Raw genomic sequence first — 11,999 nt, 5'->3', positions numbered from 1 at the left:
TTGTACTTCTTCCTATAAATATTTAAAGTTCAGCTTTTTCATGGTAATATACAATATAGCTGGTTTCATTAGGCATTTTCATAGACATTTTGTGTTTGCTGATGTTTCCTCTGTGATCCCCTCTGCTATCTGCTATGCTCTACCCTACCCTCTTCCTGGGACACCTCCTTTCTCTTTCATGTCACATGTAGTATATAACCACTGTGGCCCATTCTTCTTTTCCCTCTTCTGGCTGCCCTTAGTTCCCTTACATGTAACACACACACACACACACACACACAAAATCACACACACAAACACACAGACACTTAAAATGTAAGAATTACAAACAGGAGGGAACAGGTAGTATTACTATTCTAGGGTCTGGGTTAATAGCCTTAACATAGAAGGAGAATAGTCATTTTCTATATCAAAGCAAGAGACTGGGTCTTAACCACTTGTCCCCAGCACTCTTCCATCTTTGTTAAAGGGGTTGCTACCCTCTCCTTCCATACAGCACGAGTTTGCTAAGTCAGCTGTTATCTGCTGTTGGAGGCCGACTTTTAGCAGAAAGCGGCTATCAGATTTGCAGCCATCTTGAGCCATATACCCTGACATGAGACTTGGATTACAATAGCCTACAACAGCTGAGCACACTCTGATAATCTTGGTTTAGATACCTTGGGCATGTGAGATTAAAGGTGTGTGAGATTAAAGGTGTGTGAGATTAAAGGTGTGTGAGATTAAAGGTGTGTGAGATTAAAGGTGTGTAATTTAAGAGTGTGATTTAGAAGTGTAGAGATCAGATTTAGAGACAAGACCTAAGGGCATGATTAAAGGTGTGACCAAAAGGCATGGCTTAGAAGTGAGACATATAAAAGCAGAGAATCAGACATTTTAGAGAGAACAACTTGGAGAACAATTTGGAGTAACAGAGATTCAGACACTAGGAGTAGGAGTAGACATTAGACACTCGGAAGAGAACAAAAGGAGTACAACTAGGAACTAGGAACTAGGAACTAGGAACTAGGAACTCAAGACTTGAGACTTGGACTAGGACCAGAGACTGAAGAATAAACGGGATTGAATCACACTCTGTCTGGTCTCCATTCTTCGACTCCATCCTTACTCTCTCTCTCTTGCTGAACCCCGACCTGCGGACCAGAGCAGCAGCTTGGGCCAGGACACAGTGGCCGCCAAGCGCTGAGTGGAGAGGGCCTCAACATTTTAGGCCGCCCAAAGTGGGGCAGCCTAGGCCCCAATATTTTTGGCACCTGAACAGGGACTAGTGCGGTTCTCAACAATCTGCATCCATCTCAATGAGGACAGGGGCTCTTGTGAAGCGGGATCTCATACTGCACAGGCTTGTGGAGTACTATTCTGTTCTGTGGAGTATGCTCTGCACAGTGGACCCATAGCCGGGTGGTAAGAATGAGCCTATCCTTGGAAAGATCCAAGAACAGCTGTGAGTCCATACTGTCCAGTGAGAACCTTGGAGAGCCAGCATCACCTCAATGTTGTGCCTTCAAGAGAATTTATCGTTAAGGAAATACTGTCTGTCAATTTGTCAGCCTCCTGGAAGTGTGACTTTCTTTATAATGTGCTAAAGGAGGCAAATTGATATTCTCCTCTAATGGACAGGCATCATTTGAAGTTGTGGAGTGTTGAGGGGCAGTGGGAAGCTCATACCATTCTGAGGCAGAAAACATGACAGATGTACTAAGGGGCGAGCTATGATGTACACAGCATTGCACCTATTGGTGGTCTCACAGTTAAACAGAACCTCAGCACTGTAAATGTTCAGGGTTGTCTGGATAGGTGTAGCAATGTCAGAAGAGGGTGAAAGAAGAGACACAAACAAAGCCTGTGTGGTCCTTTGAAAACTTTCCAGGTACAAAGAACAGAAAATAAAAGAGAGGCTAGAGAAATGACTCAGCGTTTAAGACCTCTTGTTGTTCTAACCTGGGTTTGGTCCTCAGCACCTACATGAAACCTCACACCACTTGCAGATCCAGTTCTAGAGCATCTGGTGCCCTGTTTTGGCTTCTGTAGGGACTGGAATGCATTGCTGCAGGTGTATACAAACAGACAACTTTCATAGATTCAAAATAAAAAAGGAATTAACTTTTTAAAAGAGAAATATAAGAAAAGATAAAGAAGACATGAAAATCTAGAGGGAATCAACAGGTGAAGGAATCATTTCCCTATTTCTTTCTCCCTCTCTATCTGCCTGTCATATCCTGAGATGCTGTGAGGGTAGTGCCTATCAAAGTGACATGAGTAAGATCCCACTTTCAGCAAGAGGACACAAGGGACTGTTCCAAGTTCCATGTGAGTGAGAGCATGGTCCCATCCACCTGAGTACGAATACCTGGATGCCATCAGAGAAGATCATGCAGGAATCATCATGGTCTGTATGTCTTATAGAACCTGAAGCAGAGGTGCCATGCTCCAGACCACAGACAGGGCTATGACAGAGTCACAGGCACCATGGAGTGAAAGATCACTGCACCCAGAGTGACAGAGGATTCTTTTTAAATGATTCAGTTTTAGTACCAGTCATGTGGGTCTTGTTTCTTTGTTAGAGCACATGAGTGCAGTTGCCTTTGGAGGACTGGAGAGGATGCCTGATCCTTGAGCACGGACTTACATGAGACTGGGAGCTCCCTTAACTGGTAATGAATGTATAACAGGGAAAACCCAAAGACTCTCAGGTAACCAAAACTTGACCCATCCATGCACCCATACTGTAGCCCCAGGGATATGAAAGTAAATGACATGATTAAAAGGAAAAGGTGACACACTGAAACTTGCCAGAGCCCTGGTAGATTGGGGGTGGCAGGCTCTACCCTATACCTAGGTCATCTACCAAACAATATTAAGTGTGTATAGTGAAAGGTAACAACACTGGTGTGCGCTGTTTCATTTTTTAGTGGAAACTTGATGTGATATCTGTAGGGTTGTCTTGCCTGCACATTCCTCCTGGGCACCACATGGTCCAGTGTCCATGGAGACCTGAAGACAGAGCCTGATCCCTTGGACCTGGACTCACAGACAGTTGCTGGTGAGCTGCTTGACTTGTGGGTGGGGGAATTTCACCTGGAAGCTCTACAAGAACAGACATGGCTCTGAACTGCTGAGGAATCTCCTCAACCCCATGAGGCAATAGCATCCTTTACCTCTTGGCAAAGATTCTGCTAATACCAGACTTCCCCTGAAATCTCTATATTCTAAAGCGCCTAGAAAGATAGAACCTTGTAAGTCCCCTAGTAGCCATGTCACAGGAAAGGATTCTGGGGAAAGCCGAGAGACAAGATTTTCCTTTTTTCATTAATGGCAGATTCCTCTATTGGTCAGGATGATTTTATCATTTTCTTGGGAGATCACCAGTAATATCTTTCCTTTAGACCAGCAGCGAACCTTCACCTGTGAGTCTGTGCTGTGACACATCTGACCACTCTCAGCAAACACCTCAACTGGTGCCTTGGTCACTGTGAAAGACAGTCACAGGGGAAGGCAGGGGCTCCTTTCTTCCCTACAGAAGATGGATGCATCAAGAACACAGAAAATGGACCAGCAGGGACATTGTGCATGAGCACCAGAGAGTCCTGGGAATGACCAGAGACTTCCATACTGGGACACTCAGCTATCCAGAATGCACTCAGGGACAATCCCCCAATCCTGTGTGACTCATGCACAGCTACCTTTCCTTAGAAGCTGATTTCCTTAAGTTGCACTGGCCTCCTGGAGGGTCCTTTTGTTTGAGGCCTGATAAGACCTTTTGAAGAGCCAAGAAGCACCCTGTCCTTAAGAGCAGAAGGGTCAGCGGTTGTGCCAGAAGTATTGGAACTGTCTGAGCCGTGGGTGCATGCAGACTCCTGCCCAGTGACCTGTGGCAGGAATCAGGGAGATTTCCAAGGACCTCAGAGCTCATCACCTGGGAAATGGGGTGATAAAGCCTGTCCATCTGGAAGCTGGAGTCTCTGTGCTACATGTAAAGGCCCCGGGGCAAATGCCTGTGGTGAAGAGAGCTGTAGTGAAAGGTAGAAATGAGGTAGCTAATGAGCCCAAAGGAATTCGCATGGAGAAACTTCACTAAATCCTCCCCCTTGTCAGACACATGTGGAAATCTGGGTGTTTTCCTCACAGGGAGAGAAACTCCTAGCTTGCTAGTCAGAGACTAGCTCCAACCCACCCTAAAGCTACATTTCCAGCCAAACCACTCACTACCCACTGCTGTTCACGAAAATCCCAAAGCCATTATCTCCTGAGAGTCTCCCAAATTACAATGGAGAGAAGGAGGTGAAATGTTATCTTAGGAACTAGAACATGGAGCAGAACGTGGACATGCAGGCTGCTCTACCCTCTGGATCTGGTTTAGCTCCCTGGAACCTGAAAACATAGTGGGCATCATCAGTGGGCATCTATAATCCATGCACATCCTTGTTGGGAGCCGACTTTAGTAGAAAGCGGCTACATCAACTTTGCAGCCATCTGGAACCATATACCCTGGTGAAAGACTTGGTTGTCAAAAGCCTATAACAGCTGAAGCACACTCTGATAAATATATTGTTTATCCCACATAGCTTGTTTTGCTGTTTAGTGACCTCAGCTGTATGGTGCACGAGGTACAGTGTTTTCACCTGTGTTCTCCTGCTTGTGTATATAAATACCTCAGAATTCCCTTCAATAGGAGAGACTTGAGAAAATAGAAGAGACTTGATCACACCCTGTCTTGTCTCCATTCTTCGAGTTTCTTGCCCCAAGAGCCCCACATCTCTCTTGACCAGAGCACTTAGCCCCAAAAGCTTTGAGCCAAAGCGTTAAGCGAGAGTGCAGGATCTCAACATTTGTGGCGCCCAACATCAGGCTCCAGTAAGCGGGATACAGTGGAAGACACCCTGCGCTGGAGAACCAGTCAACTGACAGAGCCTCAATGTTTGAACTCCAGTAAGCGGGATACAGTGGAAGACACCCTGCGCTGGAGAACCAGTCAACTGACAGAGCTGGCTGAATTTGGAAGTGAAACAAAGGTGATTGCATAGTAACAAAAACGGGGCAAGAAATAAGTAAGCAGAACAGATGAAAAAGGTTTTAAAGATGCAAGGAGTAAATTGCAGGCTGCTCTGAGTCAAGAGAGCCAAACAGATAGATAAAGGTTATAGTAACTAAAACGGGGCAAGAAATAAGTAAGCAGAAACAGATGAAAAAGGTTTTAAAGATACAAGGAGTAAATTACAGGCTGCTCTGAGTCAAGAGAGCCAAACAGATAAATAAATAAAGGTTATAGTAACGAAAATGGGGCAAGAAATAAGTGAGTAAAAACAGATGAAAAAGGCTTTAAAGACGCGAGGAATAAATAGAAGGCTGCTCTAGACAGAGAGCTAAGCAGAATGATAATGTTAATTGATTTAACTTTCAAAATGGGTGTGATTCTGAGTTATATAGTTATATTTTTCTGGATAAAAACTCAATGTAAAGGTTTTTCTGGTTACTGGCTTAAGGAAAGGCTAATTTGGAAAAAAAAGGTTTTTCTATGAGTTTTCTGATGAGGTCACTAAGGTAGTAGTTATGTCTTCCAGAATTATATGGATCAGACATGACAGAGGTAGGCCTCCAGAACACTAGATTTCAGAGAATCAAAATAATTATCTTGATACTAAAATTTGTTTTGAGATTTGTATATTACAGAATACACAGCCTTGGTGAATGAATCTTCTCATCACCTGCATGTTCACTGATGCCCTGGACTTCCAGCTGGATATAGTTAAGACAGACTTCAGATGCTTATCAATTTACCCTTCCCCTCATCCCTCTTCTAATATCTCAATGCCCATGTTCAGCTTGAAGAAGTTAATGAAGAGTTGGTGCCCCAATTCCCTGGACTTGGGGACTGAAGTGGTTAATATTAGGCTGTCTTTATCTGTATAATTGTTACTAAGCTGATGCAAAATTCAAGGATTTCATTGGTATAAATTTGTGGGTACAAGGCTTAGACGTTTCACTTCTCCAACAGGGGAAGTTGTGTGTTGCCTTAAAGAGTGTTGCTTTTATACCAACTATTTAGGCATTAAATCTCTTGTCCCTCGGGTTCATGCTGTTCAACATTTTTTTTGTACTGCAACAGATAGATGCTATTCAAATGAAACCCATACAGGTCCAATATTATAGGCTGGAAGTAGGGGACTCTGACAGGCACGGTTTCCATAAGTTTTCCCAGGCTTTCCTTTTGAAAAAATTTTAAAAAGGGGGATCTGTTGGGAGCCGACTTTAGTAGAAAGCAGCTAGATCAACTTTGCAGCTATCTGGAACCAAATACCCTGATGAAAGACTTGGTTGTCAAAAGCCTATAACAGCTGAATCACACTCTGATAAATATCTTGTTTATCCCACATAGCTTGTTTTGCTGTTTAGTGACCCCAGCTGTATGGTGCATGTGGTAAAGTGTTTTCACGCTGTGTTCTCCTGCTTGTGTATATAAATACCTCAGAATTCCCTTCAATAGGAGAGACTTGAGAAAATAGAAGAGACTTGAAAGAGACTTGAACAAAAAGAGACTTGATCACACCCTGTCTTGTCTCCATTCTCAAGTCGCTTGCCCCTCCAGCCCCACCAACTCTCTCTCTTGACCAGAGCACTTAGCCCCAAAGGGTTGAGGCAGAGTAAAGGCCACAACACATCCTTGGTGAGGTGTTAGGCAGACAGGCATGGGAATGAACCACAGTTTTCTCAGGTCAGCCATGCTGGATCATTGCAGGCAGCAGTAAAAATGACAGTGACCCTGCCTGGAGTGGGAAGCCATTAAAACCAGCAAAGATGTTGACTTGACCTTGAGAAATCTGGGAATCCATTGGAAAGCCATTTTCTTATGTCCACACTTCCACCAAGACCTGCATACTTATGCACTCACACTTAACACACACAAATGCTTGTTAAATGGAACTGGGCTGGAGGTTTGTTCAGTGGTTAATAGCCCTTACTGCTCTGGTAGAGGACCAGGGTTTAGCTTCCAACACTCACATGGAGGATTACAACCTCGAAAAGTTCAGTTTTGTGAAATTAGTCACCCTCTCCTGACCACTGGGGACACCAGGGTCATATGTAGTGCAGTCATATGTGCAGGTAAAACACTCGTCCAAGTGAGAAACGATTGAGTTATCTGAATAGTCAGCTCTGCCTCTCCTGACCAAGGAGGCAGAGGAGGGGGAGTTCTAAGATCCACTTTTCCACAATTCCACCATGACTCACAAACCTCTTCCAGAGGTTGGGGGTCAGCCCTGCAGTGCATGTGGTGTGCTCAGCTGTAATTCCAGATCCTGTACCAGGACAGTATTCTCTGCCTACTTTGTTTGGGTTTTGATTGATTGTTTCAGCCTAGGGGTTTGCAGATGTTTGTGTTGATGTTTAATCTCTGAAGGACACTCCAGGCTGACTCTTTCCTGCCAAGTTACTAAGGAGCAGGGATTGCTCAGAGCACTTTCCCCATCTCTCTACTCTAAGTTCACCACAACTCCCCCCACCCCACCCCGAAAGACCTGGTCTCAGCTTCTTTCTCATTTTCCACACTTACAACTGCCTTCTTTATGGCATTGACATGTGGCTGCTCTTGCTTAGAGAGCACACTGCTGCTTTCCTGTGCTTGGACTTCCGATCTAAAGCATTTCTTGATGGCTCCCTTGCAAGTCTGCTTCCTCTGCACTCACACATCCTGTGGGTACTGACAGATCTGACTTCTCCCATGTCTCCCTAACACAGAGCCTTAGAGAGACCATGTGCTCACTGAAGATTTAGGGTAGCAATTCCCTTTTGATTTCATTTTGTAATAAGAAATTAAATAGAAAGAGATGAAGAAATCAAGAAGAAATTTATTTTGTTGTTCAAAATATTGTGAAGTTCTTTGCATTGTCAAAAAATTTCCATTTCAAATGCCATGAAATCAGTGACATTGTACAAGTTAGACAGAAGGAGGCAACCTCCTTTTTTTTTAAATAATAAGACTCTCCTAGTCTGGATCAAGAATACTCAAATACCTCCTCTCCAGACCTTTGCAGTTACCTGCCTTCGAAACATTTCCAGCCTCACTCCTATCAAGTTGATAACTTCATTTGTTTTATGATAATTCCTATGCCCTTGTTTCCCATGTAACCCAGGACTACAGATTATAAGGCATTACAATAAATTCCCTTAATATATAGCGAGTATCCAAAAGTTCTGTTACTCTAGAGAACCGTGATGTATACAATCCAGCTATACAACTCCATGCTTTTATAACCAAAAGATGGTCTACCATCCTTCAAGGACACTTGCTCAACTATTTTCATAGTAGCAGTCTTATTGGTAATACCTAGAAACTGGAAACAACCCAGATGTCCCTCAACTGAAGAATGGCTAAAGTAAATGAGTTTCATCTACACAATGGAATTCTGTGGTACCATGAAAGGATGGCTTGGTTTCTGGAGGAGCATTGGCTGGAGATGGCCAGAGACCCTGCAAGGGACAGAAAACATTTCTCCACACTACCAGATTCCAGGCTCCTGACCCAGGCCAAAGGCATCCATTGACCCAAGCCTTTCTGTCACTTAAGGCAATGCCCCTACCAGTCCCTCCACAGGTAGAGGGCGTGACTACAGGTTTCAGCCTCAAGAGATTTTCACATTAATGAGATACCTAAGGTCCGGAGGGTGTAGCAATTAAGCATTCCTTCTTAGACTCTCTTCCCTATTTAACTCAGGTCTGCCCAGAGTTTCCTGGGGGTACATCCAGATTTCATTTACTTTCCGCCATGACAATAAAGCTTGTAAAACCATGGATTCCTCGTGTCTTTGGGGCCTGCTATGGGGAACCATGGAGAAGGCCTTTAATGGGCTGTTGTTGCTGGCACAGCTGCTGCAGTTGTCTAATCTCCTGTCAAGGACTTCTCTGCATTCCAGCCACCAGAACCACCAATTCAACCAAGCTATCTGAGCCTTGATCCACCCAATCGAGTGCTATCCATGGGGCGCTGTCTGGGTCTCTTTCTCCTTGTTCCTCTTGCATCTCTGTTCTTCTGCAGCCCCCAGAGGCATCTGGGAGTCCATAATGGAGAACACTGGCCTCCGTGTCCACTCAAGATCCTTGGATACTCAACACATGCCCCCCATGGAACTTCAGACTGACATCTCTCACAACCAGGCAGAGCCCCTCAGCATCTGCCTGGCACTGTGTGGAGTTAACTCAGTCAAAAATCTCTCACTTCTGCTCCTCCCTGGAGTCAAGAGAACCACAAAAACCCAACAGGATTCGCCCATGACCATGTGCAAGCTAAAGAATTCTACTCAATTAATAAAGGCAAAGGTATAAGTTTTGCAGGCAATGGATGGAACAAGAAAATATCACTTTGAGTGAGGTATGTCAGACCTAAAGAGACAGACATGATATGTACTCACTGATAAGTGAATATTAGCAATAAAGTACAGGACACCCATGCTTTATTCAACAGAAATAAAGAAAGGAGATAACCCCAAAGGCCCAAGAGAGGATGGTTGGAACTTCCTCATGAGGGGAAGTAGTTATTGGAGGTGGAAGATGGGAGGGAACTGGGAGGGGCAGTAGATTGAAAGAGGAGCGGGATGGTGGATCAGATGTAGGGAAAGCACAGGAGAAAGAAGAGAGATTGGTCATGTGGGGGCAATTGCAAGGAACTGCCAGAGATCTGGCATGGAGGGAGGCTCCTGGGGTCTTTAGTAGCAACTTTAGCTGAGGCTCCTAGCAGTGAACCATACAGAAGTAGGCACTTCCTGTATAGTCAAGAAGAATTCACAGTGGAAGGATAAGGACAGCAACCCAGCTACAAAACCTTTGACGCAATGTATGTCCTCTCTACAAAATATGCAGGCCGCCGAAGAAGGAGCAGAGACTGAGAGAATGGGCAACCAGTGACTGCCACAAATTGACATGGGGGAGTGATTGAGGGATCAAAGCAGATAGAGACTCCAGAGGAAGACTCACAGAATCACCCTAGTGGCTCCTAGAGCCTGAATTGCTAGGAACTATAAAGCAGTATAATGAGTTGGCAGCAGGAGAAGCTGGCAGGCCCTGTGGAATCACACCATATGACAGGCCAGGTACACAGAAGATTTACTGGGGGGAGGGTGAGTGAGGACCTGGAAACGGGTAGAGGCAGAGAAGGAGGAGAGGAGAAGGACAGAAAGAGAGGAAGAGAGGCTGGCCAGGAGCACATGAGAACATGGAGGAATCCTGCCCCCTGGAATAGGCAACAGGTGGGGAACTTAGGCTAGTGATGGACACGGGGAAGTTATCTGGACTTAATCCACTTGACTCCAGAGAGGTAGGTCTGTGTGGTTTCCTGAAGCTTACAAGAATCTTTTTAAATTTACAAAAGAGAAATAGATTTTAGACATGTTAAGTGCTAGTTTTTATTGAAGTCCACAATATTAGAAAATCATAGTAGATACCATCTTTACTTCATAGTAGTGGCTTGGTAAACAATTGTTTTGTTAAAAATCTTCTGTAGAGCAGAAGGGGCAAAAGGGGATTTTCCCTCAATCCAGAAAACTGAGTGTATGTGGTGAAAAGTGCATGAAAGTCCCTATTTAAGAGACAAACCAAGGAAACTTACAATCTTGACTATGTGGGTTTAGGACCAGAGAGGACATCAGGACTATGGAAGAGAGAGGACACTGACACACTCAGCAGTTACCACAGCTGTCTGTAGACCTGGCAAGACCACAAGGGAGACTATTACAGAACTTACTACAAATGAACAGTGAGAGGTCAGGATTTTGTTGACTCTCCTGGAATCCTGTAGGCGAATCTTCTGGCTTCTGCAGTTCTTTTTGACATGTGTGTAGACTTCTCAGACCTTTCCCTGAGGTCCTGGAAAAAAACATCTTAAGAGGTCTCTTCCACTCCTCAGGGCTAAAGGGGTTCAGTTGAAGCTGGTAACAGTCCTTTTATCCGAGTCAGCAGAAGGGTTTGAAATGTTGACCCCAGAAGATCAATCATGGTCCAGCATCTCTGAATACAAGAGTATGTTGTTCACAATCAAATCAGTACTACCTCGTGGTGCTTAACAAAAGATAAAGGATCTGTGCTGGCTGCATGGACCATGCTTTGCTCAACTGATGAGGACTTTGGCTCTGGTGGAGCCCCACTATTATTGCTTTCAATCCTTAGGCTGGGTGGTAGAAGAGAAATTTGTCATATGGGTTCTAGGCTCTGGTGCTGTGATGGAGACAATATGTCAGGTGGAGATGTGCAAATAAAGGGGTAGTGTTGTTGCTGAGCCCTTGCTGCAGTGGTCATGGAGTAATGGGCTTATGGGGAGGCAGAAAGTGTCTTTGGCCCTTCTTCCTTGTCTCCTAGGAAAAGTGGCTTGGCTAGACGTTTGCTTGTCTTGTCAACCTAGGCTGAAAAGGGACATATTAGGCTGAAAAGGGACCTATGCTGTGCATGTCTCTTAGAGCAAAAGTGAACCAATAGGCTCAGTACATGGGCACTATAAGATCAGGAGTCAGGAGAAGGAAATTGATTCTTATGTCCTGGGGAGCACAGAACACACACACATAAAAGCAGGTGTGCGTGCTCCTTCGTGCACATGAACACCCCCCCACTCACACCCCCCACACCCCACAACACACAAACACACACCTACATACACACACAGAGAGAGAGACAGCGAGAGAGAGAGACAGAGAGAGAGAGAGAGAGAGAGAGAGAAAGAGATGAATTTGAGAAATCTGCAGTTTCTACACAGAGCCAGAACACACTGAAAGCAGGCCATTGAACACTTATAAACTCCTTAGTTTTCATGGTCTCATCTAAATGCCAGAGTCACCACAGAATCCTTTCTGGGGTCCTTAACATGCAACCAAAATGGCTAGCTTTATTACTCCATGCCCACAGCATTACAATTTGTCACAAATTTTGTTGATGTCTTCATTCCCCCAAAGCCCAGAGATCCCACTGGGCTTGTGCTTCCTATGCCTGGAAATAGGCTGGTGGGCCCAGGAACATAAGTT

At 44.7% G+C, this 11,999-nt stretch overlaps 1 pseudogene; it reads right to left on the bottom strand.

Moving 5' to 3' along the window:
* Nucleotides 1-388: 388 nt before the first annotated feature.
* On the bottom strand, nt 389-499 carry LOC117695668 (U6atac minor spliceosomal RNA; annotated as a pseudogene).
* Nucleotides 500-11,999: the final 11,500 nt, after the last annotated feature.

Source organism: Arvicanthis niloticus, chromosome X (genome assembly GCF_011762505.2).
Source record: "Arvicanthis niloticus isolate mArvNil1 chromosome X, mArvNil1.pat.X, whole genome shotgun sequence".
NCBI classification, from domain to species: Eukaryota; Metazoa; Chordata; class Mammalia; order Rodentia; family Muridae; genus Arvicanthis; species Arvicanthis niloticus.
This window is presented reverse-complemented; position numbering and strand designations above follow the sequence as displayed.